Genomic DNA, 5,290 nt, shown 5'->3' on the forward strand with positions numbered 1-5,290 from the left:
GCACCCCTTAGGCCTTACAAAATCTAACTATTTTTTTATTATGCATGTCAGATATTGTACACAATCGTACTGAACATGTAGAGAAAAAGAGAAGACCGTTGTGTGCGAATATAATGTCATGCAGACGCCGCTCCATGGTGGGAGAAGTGCCCCCCCCTCCTGCATTTCCAGATTGTATTCCAGAGGAAGATAACTGTTCAGATGGAGATTCAGAAGGAGTTGACCATGCCTATTTACCACCTGAGGTGTTTGCTCTAACCTGGCATGCTGATGTTGGTCATATCATGCATATGGCGCCTTGCATTGCTTACATTATACATCTTATATGTCATCAGCTTAGTTTAGATTTGCCTTGTGTGAATGCCACCTGTTTGGTTTCTATATCATACTCCCACCATTCCTAAATATTTGTCTTTTTAGAGATTTCAACAAGTGACTACATACGGAACAAAATGAGTGAATCTACACTCTAAAATATGTCTATATGCATCCGCATGTGGTAGTCCATTTGAAATCTCTAAAAAGACAAATATTTAGGAACGGAGGGAGTATATGGGAATTATGCAATGCCATCTTCTTTAGCCAGGCATCATATACGTGAATCATGCAATGCCATCCTGTTTAGCCAGTCATCGTATATGTGAATTGTATCATGCCATATTTTTTCCCATAATGTATTCCATTTGTCAACAATGTTTATACATTCATCTACTCTTCATGTGCATCAGCCATTTGAGTCGGTCATGGGAAAATCTGGAGTAAAACAAGGTCTTCTGAGCAGCCAGTGCTACCTGTCGATGCAGATTTATTGCTGGTTACAGATAGCTCCTCAGAGGAGGATTCAGAGAGAGATGACTAGTCGTATCCCCCCCCCGAGGTGCATGCTCTCACTTGGCTAGGTTATATTGCTCATATCATGCATATGGTGTCTTGCATTGCCATGCCATCTGCTTAGATTAGACATGCTTTGTGTGAATGCCTCCTGTTTTCTTTTTATATCAGATATGTGAATTATGCAATGCCATGTTTTTTAGCCAGTTAACATATATGTGAATTATGCACCGCCATGGAGCCAGGCATCCTATATGTGAATTATCTCATGCCATATTTTTTCATTACGTATTCCATTTGTCGACAATTTGTGTATATTGAACTACTCTTCATGTGTATCAGCCATTTGAGCCGGTTATGGAAAAATCTGGAGTGAAAACAAGGTCTTCAGAGCAGGTAATGGTACCTGTTGCAGCATATATCTCGATGGTTACAGGGAGCTCCTCAGAGGAGGATTCAGAGACAGATGACCAGTCCTATATCCCACCTGAGGTGTATGCTCTAAGTTGCAATGTTTATATTTCTCATATGATGCATATGGTGTCTTGCATTGCTTAGTTTATACATCATATGCACAATATTGAATTCTATCTGCTTAGTTTAGAGATCATACATGCGAGTGCCAGCTGCTTAGTATATGAATCAATTATGTCAATTATATCATGCCATCCTGTATACTTAGACAGCATGTATGTGAATTATTTCATCCCAACATATTTTAGAAAGACATCATATAGTTTTATCATGTCATCCTGTTTAGTTACTCATCATATGTTGAATTATGCCATTATATCATGTTAAGTTATCCATCATATATCTGAAACTGTGTCATGCTATCCTGTTTAGTTAGGCATCATATATGTGAAATTCTGTCATGCTGTCATGTTTGGTTAGACAACATATATGTGAATTACCACATCTGCCTATCATACAATGTCTGTACGTTCAATTTCCTTTCTTGTTTATCAGCCATTTGAATTGGAGGGGGTGATGGCAGTATCTAAGGGAGCAAAAACCCGTTCTTCACAAAAGACAGTGCTACCCGTCGATGCAGATAGAACCATGGTTGTACTGGCCCACAAACTAGCCCCATCACACATAATCGAGACTCTTCCAGAATGCACACTTACACCATTGGGCAGAGAAGCAGCTACAACCCATCTAACCGCAACCCCGGCGGATAGTAACCCACTTATAGTTGACAAAGCACCATGTCCACCATAGAGTACCCCCACACGAGTAGTTTGTAAAGCTACTGCAGTGCCCAAAGCACGAAGACCGCCACAGCTAACCCAAACTCCATGTTTAAAGAAGAAGAGCAACTGTTCTCAGGTCAGATTCCGTAGCTATGGTCCATACTCCTTTGCTGTTGCATCACTGTATTTACTCATACCAACTACTTTCGAATTTGAAGGATCCAATTGAAACTCCAATGGCGCAACAGGTATGTTTTAAACCTATTTCTTTAACTAGATTGTTGTTCTAACTTCTTGCTCTATGTTGATTTCATTTTAAGTTCTATAAACAGTTATGTTCTCATGTGATGCACATTACAAGTGCTGCAAATGCTGTGTAGTTTCTCACACTTATATTATGTCTATGCTGTTGTGTCTTAAAAATATATGAGTTGAACTGTGTCTCTATCTTGATTAGGGAACATAAACTAGAATGATATGGACAATACAGTGACCATAGTACATAGATATATGTTTGTTTCATGCTGTTATCCTGTCCACCTTACTACTGAACCAGTTTACCAAAATGAGTTTCGTATACTACAAGCTAAACATGTGATGTGTCTGCTTGTTTCTCTTGTAGTATGCAAACAGAATATTGGAGAAGAGCACCCCACTATGCAATGGTAGAGAAGTTAATGCAGATAAGGTTCAAGATAGTGAGACAACCCTGTTGGTCTCCAAGAAAGGTGATAAAAACGATCTTGTAGACAATGACAAAACCCCACAGTCCTGCGTTGATGTAGTGTTTGAGTTACTGGCCAGTACCGCTGGCACAAGCTCTTCGAACTCGCTGCATGAATCACTTCGGCTTCTTCAGTCTCAGCTACAAGCTGAAAGGCATCAGTCAGCTGTGCTACAGCAAGAAGCCGAAGGACTGAGGAAGTCCCTACAGAATTCAGATGCGTACTTCCTTGTGCAACAGCAAGCGCTGGAGGATTTAAGCGCCAAACAAGAGAAAGTTAATAAGCTTGCTAAGCATCTTTCAAGCATTATGGGTACCCAGGATATTGTTTCTTGAACTCTTCTGAAGTGGTTTCAGTTCTGGACTTGTTTTGCTGCGGCGTTTATATGCTGCTTTGTTCCCTATATTTGCACTGGTGGCAAACTTTGGTGCCAAGTGGATGTAATATGTGTAATAGCCGTGATAGCCTAGCATAAGTTGCTTGCTTATTTATTTCCTTGTTGTCTTGTTTATTTGTTTGCTTGTAGTCAGTGCAGTTCTTTTTTCGCGGTTTGCTAGTGGCTGCAATAACCTATTTTTTAAAACTAGGCCACAATAACCATGGGCTAATATTTACTGTAGTGACACTGGGCCTCCTACGGGCCGTAGAAATAGTGGGCCTTCTACGGGCCGTAGAAATAGTAGGCCTTCTACTGGCCGTAGAAACAATGGGCCTTCTACGGGCCGTAGAAACAATGGTCCTTCTACGGGCCGTATCATCAATGGGCCTTATATGGGTCGTATGATCGATTGGCCAACATGGGCCTCATATGGGCCGAAAGACGTCATGGGCCTTCTACGTCTCGTAGGATCCATGTGCCTTGTAAGGGCCGACTCATTTATGGGTATTGTACGGGCCTTTAATGGGCCGTAGACGGGCCTTTAATGGATATCGTACGTTTTATGGGCTGATCATAATGGGCCGTTAATAGGCCGTGTTTGGTGATGCTATGAAAATGGCCCAACAGATTAACAGTCCACAAACGGGCCGACTGTAACGATGGGCTAAATTTGGCCCACAAGCAGAAAATGATAGTAACAGGCCGTAAGTAACCGAATGCTGCAAATGAGCCCAAGAATAAATGGGCCCTCAGAAGGCCGAAAGATAACTTGGGCTGGAAACGGCCCAATGGAATAACGGGCCGTTAATGGGTATAAAGTGATACACTGTTCATTATGGGCCAGTTTCACCATGGGTCGTTTATGGGTGTAAAGTGATACACTGTTCATTACGGGCCAGTTTCAACACGGGTCGTTAATGGGGCAATAGTTACAAAGGGCCTCATGTGGGCCAAAAGACGTCATGGGCCATACATGGGCCAGAAGTGAAAACGGGCTAGAATCATATTGGATGGCCCAGATGACGCTACTGGGCCTAATTCAAATAGGGCGTAACGGGCCTTGGGTTAGCGGGCTGTAAATGGGCTATACGCGAACAGGCCGTTAACAGGCTTTTCATGGGCCGGCCCGCCACCTTTTGACCAAGTCAAATGGGCTGGCCTTTTCATAGGAATGGGCCACTGTTGGGCCGTGCCACGTGTCGACGTATCATAGGCACCTTCTATCCAATGAGTGGATGACATCTGTCCCAACGATGAGGCGACACGTGTTTCCTCCAGCCAATGATGATTCTACATGTGGAAAATCCCCATTGGTCGAGGCTGTTAACGGGTTATCGGATCCAAAATCCGATCCGATAGCTTAACGGTGTTCCGTTACGGTGGATGCCACGTGTCGATCACCCTTGATGAAAGCACTTCTGTGACGCACGATTTATCGTCATGGAAGTGGACACTTCCGTGATGATAATTTTGGTAATGTCATGGAACACTTCTACGATAGCACATGTATGACTATCTTGATTCTATCATAAATTTGTCATGGATGTACATGCATGACAAAAAACGCGACCTACTGTGACAAACACGTATCATCACGGAAGTGTATTTTTTTTGTAGTGAAAGTTCATTTAATGGAACTACGACCTAGAAGATATGAGCAAAACAAGTTAAACATGGCATTGATGCAAAATGCATTCAAACATCAAGCAATCACACTCAAAACATGGACGCAACAAGATAATATGAAACTACATGCAATTCTAAGCAAGTTTCATATAGGGCATGATCCAAACGGAGCAACAGTGCAATACATACATACGAAACAAATTCAAAGGACAAGGTGTCCAAAACAGCAACTAGGCATATTGCAAGCAGGAAAACAATATGCTACAGGAAGTATACATAGCAAAAAAGGGCATTGCATCAAAGTACACATAACAAATAGAAAATAACATCCAGGCATCATATGCATATGGCTAATGAATTAGTGGGAACCATCAAGACAAGTTTGAAAGTTGAAACAGTTTCAGCAATTGTAAAACAGCAACATCATCATAGCATGTTTGCCATCTTGGAACAGAGGTCATATGAAGTCCAACATTATCAAACTTGGCATTTAAAGAAAGTACTCATAGCATGCTTCAATTCACATAATTGTA

This window comes from Triticum dicoccoides, chromosome 2B (assembly GCF_002162155.2).
Source record: "Triticum dicoccoides isolate Atlit2015 ecotype Zavitan chromosome 2B, WEW_v2.0, whole genome shotgun sequence".
NCBI classification, from domain to species: Eukaryota; Viridiplantae; Streptophyta; class Magnoliopsida; order Poales; family Poaceae; genus Triticum; species Triticum dicoccoides.